The sequence below is a fragment of the Ovis canadensis genome, chromosome X (genome assembly GCF_042477335.2).
Source record: "Ovis canadensis isolate MfBH-ARS-UI-01 breed Bighorn chromosome X, ARS-UI_OviCan_v2, whole genome shotgun sequence".
Taxonomy (NCBI): Eukaryota; Metazoa; Chordata; class Mammalia; order Artiodactyla; family Bovidae; genus Ovis; species Ovis canadensis.
Genome location: NC_091727.1, coordinates 97,034,019 through 97,047,234, shown reverse-complemented (window position 1 = coordinate 97,047,234; position 13,216 = coordinate 97,034,019).

Below are 13,216 nucleotides of genomic sequence, written 5' to 3'. Positions count from 1 at the left end.
ATATACCATTGCCATTTTATCCAGCTTAAAGGCAAAGCCTTTAGGATCTCCCAGGATATAGAAATATTGTTGGTCAAATTTTTATTTGTTACTGTAATTCCACCATCTCTCCCTCATCTTCCTAGTTTGTTGCATCACAACACCTGTATTCATGGGTCCGGACTAATTTGCTTGACTATAAAAATGCAATCCCACAAAAATCAAATATGCTCAGCAAAACCTGCAATTTATGCAAGGTAGTCTTTCCATATCCAAATGCAACCTGAATTAGAGTTACTCTCACACACATTCAGATTACTTTGTGAGTTTTTTTTTTTTTTAAAGACAAGAAGAAATTATTTTTGTTCTTTTTCAGTGCCCCTTCACAGCTTCCAAAGAAAACCCAGGTGTTGTAGGAAGCTGTTGTCAATGGCTATGAAAAGCAGACCATCAGCCAACATTTTCATTTGGCCAGTTCCATAAACAGAACTGCAAAAACTAATTTCTGGCCGTCTGAACTGTCGGACCCCATGGTATATAACACCAACTCTCATGGTGCCTCAGCTGACTGCAGCTGAAGCCCCAGGCTCCTTGTAGGCAAGAGTTCAGAGGAAGCAGTCTCCTGTCATTTTTACTGTCTCAACTCGACTAGAGCTAATGCATACTGTCTCAGAAATGGAAGGGAAACTGTTCTCCCTTGACCGTTTCAATTCGGCTGCCCTATTTCTGTGCAAGCCCCTCGGTCGCCTCAACCCCTCAGAAATCTCACCATGGCAAGTGGGTAGACCATCCAGTGGGGACCGGAGGCTGTCCAGGCTTGGGAAGGAGGGAGGCAAACTGCTTCTGGGATCAATTGGTTGGTCAGCAATTCGGGGATTCAGCAGGAGGGTGAGGAGGAGCGGGAGGAGGAGTCCCCTCCTCCATCTAATACTGAAAAAAAAAAGGGGGAAAAATTGAAGCTGTTATATGAGCATGCCTATCACTGCCATCAGCAAGTTGAAGAAATTCCGAGGTCTCTGCTGAGCTTTCTAAAGTACCTCATAAGACTACCTTTTGCCCGTTTGAAATTTTGTTCTCTCTTACAAAGCTGCCCTTAAACGTTTCCTTGAAACCAGTTTTACCCGTAACTTTCTAACTCTTGGCCCTCCCCAGTTCATTCCCTACCCTGCAACCATAGAAATCTTTAGAAGACAAATCAGATCAAATCACTCCCCTGCTTATGACTTTTCAGTAGCTTCTCATTGGTTTCAGGATAAGGCTCAGATCTCACCTGGACCTCAGCTACAAGGCTCTGAATTCTCTAACTTCTGTTTTCCTTTCTAGCTCCTGGTGAGCCTTCTCTCCCCCTGATGCACCAAGCTCCATCCACTCCACTGGCCTCCTTTTATTCCTTGCATTCCCAAAGTTCCTTTTCCCCTGAGAGGCTTTGTACTTGCAACCATCTCTGCAGGAATGCTTTCATAGCCTTTGCAATTTGTCTTTCAGATCTCAGCTTAAATGTCACTTTGTCAGATGAGATCAGGGTTCCCTGTTATAGTGCTCCAAATAGCCCATATTAATTACATTGAGGATACTGTACTGACAAATGAGGTTAGTAATCATGGAGAACAGAAGTCCAAGGGGATTGTGGATGATCTAATATTGTGTTGCTTTTAAGAAAGGGAAAGTAGATGTATTCTAGTAATCAGGATATCAAAGGCACACACAGTTCTAGAAGCGACTGATAAAAGGATAGGGTATTTTATTTTAATGGAAGGGAAAAGGCAATCACAAGTAGCTATAGTGAATTCACTGGGATATAGTTTGGCCTTCAAGATTCTGAGAAAATTCTTTTGTAGGATGAAGGGAAAGTAAATTGGAAAGGATGGTATTGTAAGAGGTCTAAATATTTATCTTCCATAATAAGAAGGCAACAAGTATTTATCTAAAAATGGAAAGATCAAGAACCATCAGTATAAGGACATTATTTAGAAATATGGAAGTAAATGTTAGGGAAAACAGTTAAGATTATTGAAAGTGGTTGCTTTCCTAGTACAGATCAGAAGTTAGGCAAGACGGAGTAGGGGTCTGCTCTTTTGCTTAAGAAGTCTTAATCTATTCAAGTTTTTAACTATGAATATATATTACTTTAAAAAATAAAATTAACAAGAAGAGTAAATAGCATTTTGAATGGGCAGAAAGACAGGAGAGCATTCAAGCCAAGAGAAACAGCAAAGATATGAAGCAGTAAGTAAACCTCTCTAGGGGAGCAGTGAAAGATAGTTGAATAACTATCACTTATTGAACGCTTGCTGTGTGCCAGGCACTGTGTGAAGCACTTTGTACACATTACTTCATTTATTCTCATTAATCCCATAATGTACCCTTACTATTCTCATTTTACAGATAAAAAAATTGAGAGGTTAGGGAACATGCCCAAAGTCAGAGCTTGACAATTGCAGAGCAAAGAGTCAAATGGGTCTATGTGACTCCACATCCATATTGGATGTCATCCTTAACCATGACATTTTGAGTCATAATTGATAAGGTTTCATCACTGATGTAATTTATGGAACAAAGGAGGAAGGTGAATCCAAAATGACTCTAAAGAATTCGGGCTCAGTGAGTGGAAGAATGATGTTTATTCATTTCAACAAATATTTACTGACTGTTGATTACATCCGAGCAGTGTGAAGGACCTATAGTAATGTACCTGAAAGGTGTGATCCCTGCTCTTAACAGGGCTCATCATCAGTTACACATTGGAAAATCATTCAGAGGGAACATCAGTAGAGAAAATTATGAGTCGTTTTAACTGTGTTGAAGTAACAATAGAATGCTCTAATACAAATGTCTAGTATGCATTGAAAATGTGGTTTTAGAGCTTGGTATAAGATGCTTTAAACCTCAAAAGTTTACCCCTGGTCAAGGGAAATCAGAACTGAGGAGAGCTATTTCATTTAATGCTTCAGAAATCCTGCATGAGCCTTAAGAATGCAGTTTCAGTGGTGGTTGGGCTGGAAGCCGGATGGCAGGAGTTTATAGATGTAACCCATTCATTTTCAAAGCTTAGTGGTAGAAGAAGGAATAAAATATTGAATACAATTTCTAGGAGGACCATCAGGATTAAGCGTCCCCCCAAAAAAACTAAAGGAGACCTCAGTTCAGTTCAGTTCAGTTCAGTCGCTCAGTTGTGTCTGACTCTTTGCGACCCCATAAATTGCAGCACTCCAGGCCTACCTGTCCATCACCAACTCCTGGAGTTCACTCAGATTCACGTCCATCGAGTCAGTGATGCTATCCAGCCATCTCATCCTCTGTCGTCCCCTTCTCCTCCTGCCCCCAATCCCTCCCAGCATCAGAGTCTTTTTCTAATGAGTCAACTCTTCACATGAGGTGGCCAAAGTACTGGAGTTTCAGCTTTAGCTTAAACATGTTTAAAAACAGAGAGGGGAACAGACTTTGTGGACACAAGGTGGAAAGGAGAAGGTGGGATGAATTGAGAGAGTATCGTTGAAACATACACATTACTATATTTAAAATTAGATAGCTGTATGATGCAAGGAGCTCAAATCTGGTGCTCTGTGACAACCTAGAGAGGTAGGATGGGGTGGGTGGTGGGAGGGAGGCTCTAGAGGGAGGGGGCTACGTACACCTATGGCTGATTCATGTTGATGTATGGCAGAAAACAAAACAATATTGTAAAGCAATTCAGTTCAGTTGCTCAGTCATGTCAGACTCTGTAACCCCATGGACTACAGCATGCCAGGCATCCCTGTCCATCACCAACTCCTGGGGTTTGCTCAAACTCATGCCCATTGAGTCAGTGATGCTATCCAACCATCTCATCCTTTGTTGTTCCCTTCTCTTCCCACCTTCAATCTTTCCCAACATCAGGGTCTTTTCCAGTGAGTCAGCTCTTCGCATCAGGCAGCCGAAGTATTGGAGTTTCAGGTTCAGCATCAGTCCTTCCAATGAATATTCAGGACTGATTTCCTTCAGGATGGACTGCTTGGATCTCCTTGCAGTCTAAGGGACTCTCAAGAGTCTTCTCCAACACCACAGTTTAAAAGCATCAATTCTTTAGCACTCAGCCTGCTTTATGGTCCAACTCTCACATCCATACATGACTACTGGGAAAACCATAGGTTTGACTAAATGGACCTTTGTTGGCAAAGTAATGCCTCTGCTTTTGAATATGCTGTCTAGGTTGGTCATAACTTTTCTTCCAAGGAGCAAATGTCTTTTAATTTCGTGGCTGCAGTCACCATCTGCAGTGATTTTGGAGCCCCCCAAAATAAAGTCTGTTAATGTTTCCATTTCTTCCCATCTATTTGCCATGAAGTGATGGGACCAGATGCCATGATTTTAGTTTTATGAATGTTGAGTTTTAAGTCAACTTTTTCACTCTCCTCTTTCACTTTTATCAAAGGATCTTTAGTTCTTGTTTCCTCTCTGTCATAAGGGTGGTATCATCTGCATATCTGAGGTTATTGATATTTCTCACAGCAATCTTGATTCCAGCTTCTGCTTTATCCAGCCCAGGGTTTCTCATGGTTTACTCTTCATATAAGTTAAATAAGCAGGGTGACAATATACAGTCTTGACATACTCCTTTCCCAATTTGGAACCAGTCTGTTATTCTATGTCCACTTCTAACTGTTGTTCCTTGATCTGTGTACAGATTTCTCAGGAGGCAGTCAGGTGGTCTGGTATTCCCATCTCTTTAAGAATTTTCCAGTTTATTGTGATCCACACAGTCAAAGGTTTTGATGTAGTCAATAAAGCAGAAATAGATGTTTTTCTGGAACTCTCTTGCTTTTTCCATGATCCAACGGATGTTGGCAATTTGATCTCTGGTTCCTCTGCCTTTCCTAAATCCAGCTTGAACGTCTGGAAGTTCTCAGTTCAAGTACTGTTGAAATCTCGCTTGGAGAATTTTAATCATTACTTTGCTAGCATGTGAGATGAGTGCAATTGTGCGGTAGTTTGAACATTCTTTGGCATTGCCTTTCTTTGGGATTGCAGTGAAAACTGACCTTTTCCAGTCCTGTGGTCAATGCTGAGTTTTCCAAATTTGCTGACATATTGAGTGCAGCATTTTCACAGCATCATTTTTTAGGATTGGAAAAAGCTCAGCTGGATTTGCATCACCTCCACTAGCTTTGTTCATAACCACACTCCCTAAGGCCCACTTGACTTCGCACTTTAGGATGTCTGGCTCTAGGTGAGTAATCATACCAACGTGATTATCTGGGTCATGAAGATCTTTTTTGTTGTTGTTGTTGTTTTTGAAGAAGATCTTTTTTGTACAGTTCTTCTGTGTATTCTTGCCCCCTCTTCTTAATGTCTTCTGCTTCTGTTAGGTCCATACCATTTCTGTCCTTTATCGAGCCCATCTTTGCATGAAAATTTCCCTTAGTATTTCTAATTTTCTTGAAGAGATCTCTAGTCTTTCCCATTGTATTGTTTTCCTCATTCAGGTATGACCTAAATCAAATTCCTTATGATTATATAGTGGAAGTGAGAAATAGATTTAAGGGACTAGATATAATAGATAGAGTGCCTAATGAACTATGGATAGAGGTTCATGACATTGTACAGGAGACAGGGATAAAGACCAGCCCCATAGAAAAGAAATGCAAAAATATAAAATGGCTGTCTTGGGAGTCCTTACACATAGCTGTGAAAAGAAGAGAAGTCAAATGCAAAGGAGAAAAGGAAAGATATAAGCATCTGAATGCAGAGTTCCAAAGAATAGCAAGGAGAGATAAAAAAGCCTTCCTTAGCGATCAATGCAAAGAAATAGAGGAAAACAACAGAATGGGAAAGACTAGCGATCTCATTAAGAAAATTAGAGATACCAAGGGAACAGTTCATGCAAAGATGGGCTTGATAATGGTAGAGACCTAACAGAAGCAGAAGATATTAAGAAGAGGTGGCAAGAATACACAGAAGAACTGTACGAAAAAGATCTTCATGACCCAGATAATCATGATGGTGTAATCACTCACCTTGAGCCAGACATCCTGGAATGTGAAGTGAAGTGGGCCTTAGAAAACATCACTACGGAGGGGGGCAGTCCTGAGATGGCAGAGGAATAGGACGGAGAGACCACTTTCTCCCCCACAAATTCATCAAAAGATCATTTAAACACTGAGTAAATGTCACGAAACAACTTCTGAATGCCAGCAGAGGACATCAGGCACCCAGAAAAGTAGCCCGTTGTCTTCAAAAAGAGGTAAGAAAAAATATAAAAGACAAAAAAAGAGACAAAAGAGGTAGGGACAGAGCTCCATCCTGGGAAGGGAGTCTTTAAAAGAGAGAAGTTTCCAAACACCAGGAAACACTCTCACTGCCGAGTCTGTGGTGAGCCTTGGAAGCACAGAGGGCAACATAACAGGGAGGAAAAATAAATAAATAATTAAAACCCACAGATTATGAGCCCAATGGTAACTCCCCCAGCAGAGAAGCAGCGCAGATGCCTGCATCTGCCACTAGCAAGCAGGGGCTGGGCAGGGAGGCACGGGCTGCATTGCTTAGAGTAAGGGTTGGGCCCGAATGCCCCGAATGTAATCAGAGCAAACTAACTTGGGCTAGAAAACCAGACTGTGGGATAGCTACCACGCTAAAAGCTCTAATATAAGACACCGCCAAGACACGCACAGAACAAAGGATGGAACAGAATTAGCTGGCTGCAGACCATCCCCCTCCGGTAACAGGCAGCCAGAACCGCAAGGGCCAGAAGGGGGCAATCGCAGCCCCAGAGAGACATTATCTACCAAACAGAAAGCAGACTCCTTTGCTAACTAATACTTCTTGTGGTTCTGGACAGTCATCATCCACCTGGGAATGTGCGCCAGTTGTACACCCAGAAAACCGAGCAGCAGGAACGGGAGAGACAATAAATCGCAGTGACCGCGCTCACCAAACACCTGAGCTACTCGGACCTGGGAAGGGCACAAAACGCAGGCCCAACCGAGTCTGCACCTCTGAGGACTACCTGAATGCCTGAACTTGAGCAGATTAGACTTGGGAGGTGCATACAGCCCAGGGCTGGCCTTGGACGGTTCCCAGAGGAGCAACCTAGAGCCTGAGCTGTGTGAGCCGTGAGCAGGGGCAGGCCCAGTGTGGCTGAGACATTGCGAGCACACGCCAGTGTTTTTTGTTTGCAGAGTCCCTCCCTCCCCACAGTGTGACTGAACAAATGAGCCTAAAAAAAGTGTCCACCACCGCCCCCCTGGTGTCAGGGCGAAAATCAGACACTGAAGAGACCAGCAAACAGAAGAAGCTAAAACAGAGGGAACTGCCTTGGAAGTGACAGGTGCAATAGATTAAAACCCTGTCGTTAGTACCGACTACATAGGAAGGGGCCTATAGATCTTGAGAAATACAAGCCGGACCAAGGAACTATCTGAAAATGAACTGACCTCATACTGCCCACAACAACACCAGAGAAAGTCCTAGATATATCTGTACTATTTTTACGATCATTCTTTTTTTTTTCTTCTTTTTTTAACTTTTTAAAATTTTTAAGCCCTCTTAAGTCTTCTATTACCCCTTTAATTGTCATTTTTATAACCTACTATTACTTTTCAAAAAAATACCCTATTTTTAAGCAAACTTCATATATATATATTTAATAATTTTTGTGACTTTTTTTCTTCTTCTTTTCTTTAATATTGTGTTTTTGAAAATCCAACCTCTACTCTAGATTTTTAATCTTTGCTTTTTGGTATTTGTTATCAATTTTGTACCTTTAAAAACCCACTGTTCAGTACCCATTTTTACTTGGGAGCGAGACTACTGGCTTGACTGCTCTCTCCTCCTTTGGACTCTCCTTTTTCTCCACCAGGTCGCCTCTGTCTCCTCCCTCCCCCTTCTCTTCTCTACTCAACTCTGTGAATCTCTGTGTGTTCCAGACAGTGGAGAACACTTAGGGAAGTGATTACTGGCTGGATCTGTCTCTTTCCTTTTCATTTCCCCCTTTTATCCTCCTGGCCACCTCTGTCTCCTTCCTCCCTCTTCTCTTCTCCCTTTTCATTTCCCCCTTTTATCCTCCTGGCCACCTCTGTCTCCTTCCTCCCTCTTCTCTTCTCCGTGAACATCTCTGAGCAGTCCAGACTGTGGAGTACACATAAGGAAGTGATTACTGGCTAGCTTGCTCTCTCCTCTTTTGATTCCACCTCATCTCGTTCAGGTCACCTCTACCTCCCTCCTCCCTCTTTTCTTCTCCATGTAACTCTGTGAACCACTCTGGGTGTCCCTCTCTGTGGAGAAACTTTTCATCTTTAACCTAGATGTTTTATCAATGGTGCTGTATAGAAGGAGAAGTCTTGAGGCTACTGTAAAAATAAGACTGAAAACCAGAAGCAGGAGTCTTTAAGTCCAAATCCTGAGAACATCAGAGAACTCCTGACTCCAGGGAACATTAACGAATAGGAGCTCATCAAACGCCTCCATACCGACACTGAAACCAAGCACCACCCAAGGGCCAACAAGTTCCAGAGCAAGACATACCATGCAAATTCTCCAGCAATACAGGAACACAGCCCTGAGCTTCAATATACAGGCTGCCCAAAGTTACCCCAAACCCATTGACGTCTCATAACTCATTACTGGACACTTCATTGCACTCCAGAAAGAAATCCAGCTCCACCCACCAGAACACAGACACAAGCTTCCCTAACCAAGAAATCTTGACAAGTGACTGATACAACCCCACCCACAGCGAGGAAACTCTGCAATAAAGAGAACTCCACAAACTGCCAGAAAACAGAAAGGCCACCCCAAACGCAGCAATATAAACAAGATAAAGAGACAGAGGAATACCCAACAGGTAAGGAACAGGACAAATGCCCACCAAACCAAACAAAAGAGGAAGAGATAGGGAATCTACCTGATAAAGAATTCCAAATAATGATAGTGAAAATGATCCAAAATCCTGAAATAAAAATAGAATCACATATAAATAGCCAGGAGACAAGGACTGAGAAGATGCAAGAGAGGTTTAACAAAGACCTAGAAGAAATAAAAAAGAGTCAATAAATAATGAATAATGCAATAAATGACATAAAAAACACTCTGGAGGCAACAAATCGTAGAATGGAGGCAGAAGATAGGATTAGTGAAGTAGAAGATAGAATGGTAGAAATAAATGAATCAGAGTGGGAAAAAGAAAAATGAATTTAAAAAAACAAGGACAATCTCAGAGACCTCCAGGACAATATTAAATGCTCCAACATTCGAATCATAGGAGTCCCAGAAGAAGAAGACAAAAAGAAAGACCATGAGAAAATACTTGAGGAGATAATAGTTGAAAGCTTCCCTAAAATGGGGAAGGAAATAATCACCCAAGTCCAAGAAACCCAGAGAGTCCCAAACAGGATAATCCCAAGGTGAAACACCCCAAGACACATATTAATCAAATTAACAAAGATCCAACACAAAGAACAAATATTAAAAGCAGCAAGGGAAAAACAACAAATGATACACAAGGGGATCCCTGTAAGGATAACAGCTTATCTTTCAATAAAAACTCTTCAGGCCAGGAGGGAATGGCAAGACATACTTAAAGTGATGAAAGAAAATAGCTTACAGCCCAGATTACTGTACCTAGCAAGGATCTGATTCAAATATGAAGGAGAAAGCAAAAGCTTTACAGACAAGCAAAAGCTGAGAGAATTCAGCACCACCAAACCAGGTCTCCAACAAATGGTAAAGAATACTCTCTAGTCAGGAAACACAAAAAGGGTGTATGAACCCAAACCCAAAACAGTAAAGTAAATGGCAATGGGACCATACTTATCAATAATTACCATAAACGTAAATTGGTTGAATGCCCCAACCAAAAGACAAAGACTGGCTGAATGGATACAAAAACAAGACCCCTGTATATGTTGTCTACAAGAGACCCACATTGAAACAAGGGACACATACAGACTGAAAGTGAAGGGCTGGAAAAAGATATTCCATGCAAAGAGAGACCAAAAGAAAGCAGGAGTAGCAATACTCAGATCAGATAAAATAGACTTTAAAACAAAGGGTGTGAAGAGACAAAGAAGGACACTACATAATGATCAAAGGATCAATCCAAGAAGAAGATATAACAGTTATAAATATATATGCACTCAACATAGGAGCACCACAATACGTAAGACAAATGCTAACAAGTATGAAAGGGGAAATTAACAATAACACAATAATAGTGGGAGACTTTACTACCCCACTCACACCTATGGATAGATGAACTAAACAGAAAATTAACAAGGAAACACAAACTTTAAATGATACAATAGACCAGTTAGACCTAATTGATATCTATAGGACATTTCACCCCAAAACAATGAATTTCACTTTTTTCTCAAGTGCACACGGAACCTTCTCCAGGATAGATCACATCTTGGGCCATAAATCTACCCTTGGTAAATTAAAAAAAAATTGAAATCATTCCAAGCATCTTTTCTGACCATAATGCAATAAGATTAGATCTCAATTACAGGAGAAAAACTATTTAAAATTCCGACATATGGAGGCTGAACAACATGCTTCTGAATAACCAACAAATCACAGAAGAAATCAAAAAAGAAATCAAATATGCATAGAAACGAATGAAAATGAAGACACAACAACCCAAAACCTGTGGGACACTGTAAAAGCAGTGCTAAGGGGAAAGTTCATAGCAATACAGGCATACCTCAAGAAACAAGAAAAAAGTCAAATAAATAACCTAACTCTACACCTAAAGCAACTAGAAAAGGAAGAAACAGAGAACACCAGGGTTAGTAGAAGGAAAGAAATCTCAAAAATTAGGGTAGAAATAAATGCAAAAGAAACAAAAGAGACCATAGCAAAAATCAACAAAGCCAAAAGCTGGTTCTTTGAAAGGATAAGTAAAATTGACAAACCACTAACCAGATACATCAGGAAACAAAGGGAGAAAAATCAAATCAATAAAATTAGAAATGAAAATGGAGAGATCACAATAGACAACACAGAAATACAAAGGACCATAAGAGACTACTATCAGCAATTATATGCCAATAAAATGGACAACGTGGAAGAAATGGACAAATTCTTAGAAAAGTACAATTTTTCAAAACTGAGTCAGGAAGAAACAGAAAATCTTAACAGACCCATCACAAGCACGGAAATTGAAACTCTAATCAGAAATCCTCCAGCAAACAAAAGCCCAGGTCCAGACGGCTTCAAGCTGAATTCTACCAAAAATTTAGAGAAGAGCTAACACTTATCCTACTCAAACTCTTCCAGAAAATTGCAGAGGAAGGTAAACTTCCAAACTCATTCTATGAGGCCACCATCACCCTAATACCAAAACCTGACAAAGATGCCACAGAAAAAGAAAACTACAGGCCAATATCACTGATGAACATAGATACAAAAATCCTTAAGAAAATTCTAGCAATCAGAATCCAACAACACATTAAAAAGATCATACACCATGACCAAGTGGGCTTTATCCCAGGGATGCAAGGATTCTTCAATGTGTGCAAATTAATCAATGTAATATACCACATTAAGAAATTGAAAAATAAAAGCCATATGATTATCTCAATAGATGCAGAGAAAGCCTTTGACAAAATTCAACATCCATTTATGATTAAAAACTCTCCAGAAAGCAGGAATAGAAGGAACATACCTCAACATAATAAAAGCTATATATGACAAGCCACAGCAAACATTATCCTCAATGGTGAAAAATTGAAAGCATTTCCCCTAAAGTCAGGAACAGGACAAGGGTGCCCACTCTTATCGCTACAATTCAACATAGTTTTGGAAGTTTTGGCCACAGCAATCAGAGCAGAAAAAGAAATAAAAGGAATCCAAGTTGGAAAAGAAGAAGTAAAACTCTCACTGTTTGCAGATGACATGATCCTCTACATAGAAAACCCTAAAGACTCCACCAGAAAATTACTAGAACTAAGCAATGAATATAGTAAAGTTGCAGGATATAAAATCAACACACAGAAATCCCTTGCATTCCTATACACTAATAATGAGAAAATAGAAAAAGAAATTAAGGAAACAATTCCACTCACCATTGGAATGAAAAGAATAAAATACTTAGGAATATATCTACCTAAAGAAACTAAAGACCTATATATAGAAAACTATAAAACACTGGAGAAAGAAATCAAAGAGGATACTAGTAGATGGAGAAATATACCATGTTCATGGATCAGAAGAATCAATATAGTGAAAATGAGTATACTACCCAAAGCAATCTATAGATTCAATGCAATTCCTATCAAGCTACCAGCGGTATTTTTCACAGAGCTAGAACAAATAATTTCCCAATTTGTATGGAAATACAAAAAACCTCGAATAGCCAAAGCAACCTTGAGAAAGAAGAATGGAACTGGAAGAATCAACCTGCCTGACTTCAGGCTCTACTATAAAGCCAGTCATCAATAGAGTATAGTACTGGCACAAAGACAGAAATATATATCAATGGAACAAAATAGAAAGCCCAGAGATAAATCCACACACCTATGGACACCTTATCTTTGACAAAGGAGGCAAGAATATACAATGGAGAAAAGACAATCTCTTTAACAAGTGGTGCTGGGAAAACTGGTCAACCACTTGTAAAAGAATGATACTAGATCACTTTCTAACACCATTCACAAAAATAAACTCAAAATGGGTAAAGATCTAAACGTAAGACCAGAAACTATAAAACACCTAGAGGAGAACATAGGCAAAACAGTCTCTGACATAAGTCACAGCAGGATCCTCTATGATCCAAGTCCAAGAATACTGGAAATAAAAGCAAAAATAAACAAATGGGACCTAATTAAAATTAAAAGCTTTTGCACAACTGCTGGGTGCCAGCACGGGAGATCCCACCCATGACAAGGTCATGTGGAAGAGAACTGTTAAGCAAGGCTTCAGGATTCAAGGGGCTCCCTAGACCTGCTCGAGCATCTACCCCAAAACCAGAATCTGTCTGTCTTACTATTTTGTGCCTTCCACCAACTCTCCTGATATTAACAGGGGGCTATCCCCAACCACATTTCTCTGGAGAAAATCAACTTAGGGCTCAGCTAATAAGTCTTTCGGACATGAGAAGAATATTTCAAATCAAACCCCCTCTGTTAGCATTCTAGCTGGCTTGGCAGGTTTATCCAGACTCTTGCAGCTACACATATGATTGTTCACAGCCTCCCAACTGTGAGAGGCATGGGAAGCCTAAAACATAGAGCCTTTCAAAGAGTTAAATGCTATTAGAATAGTG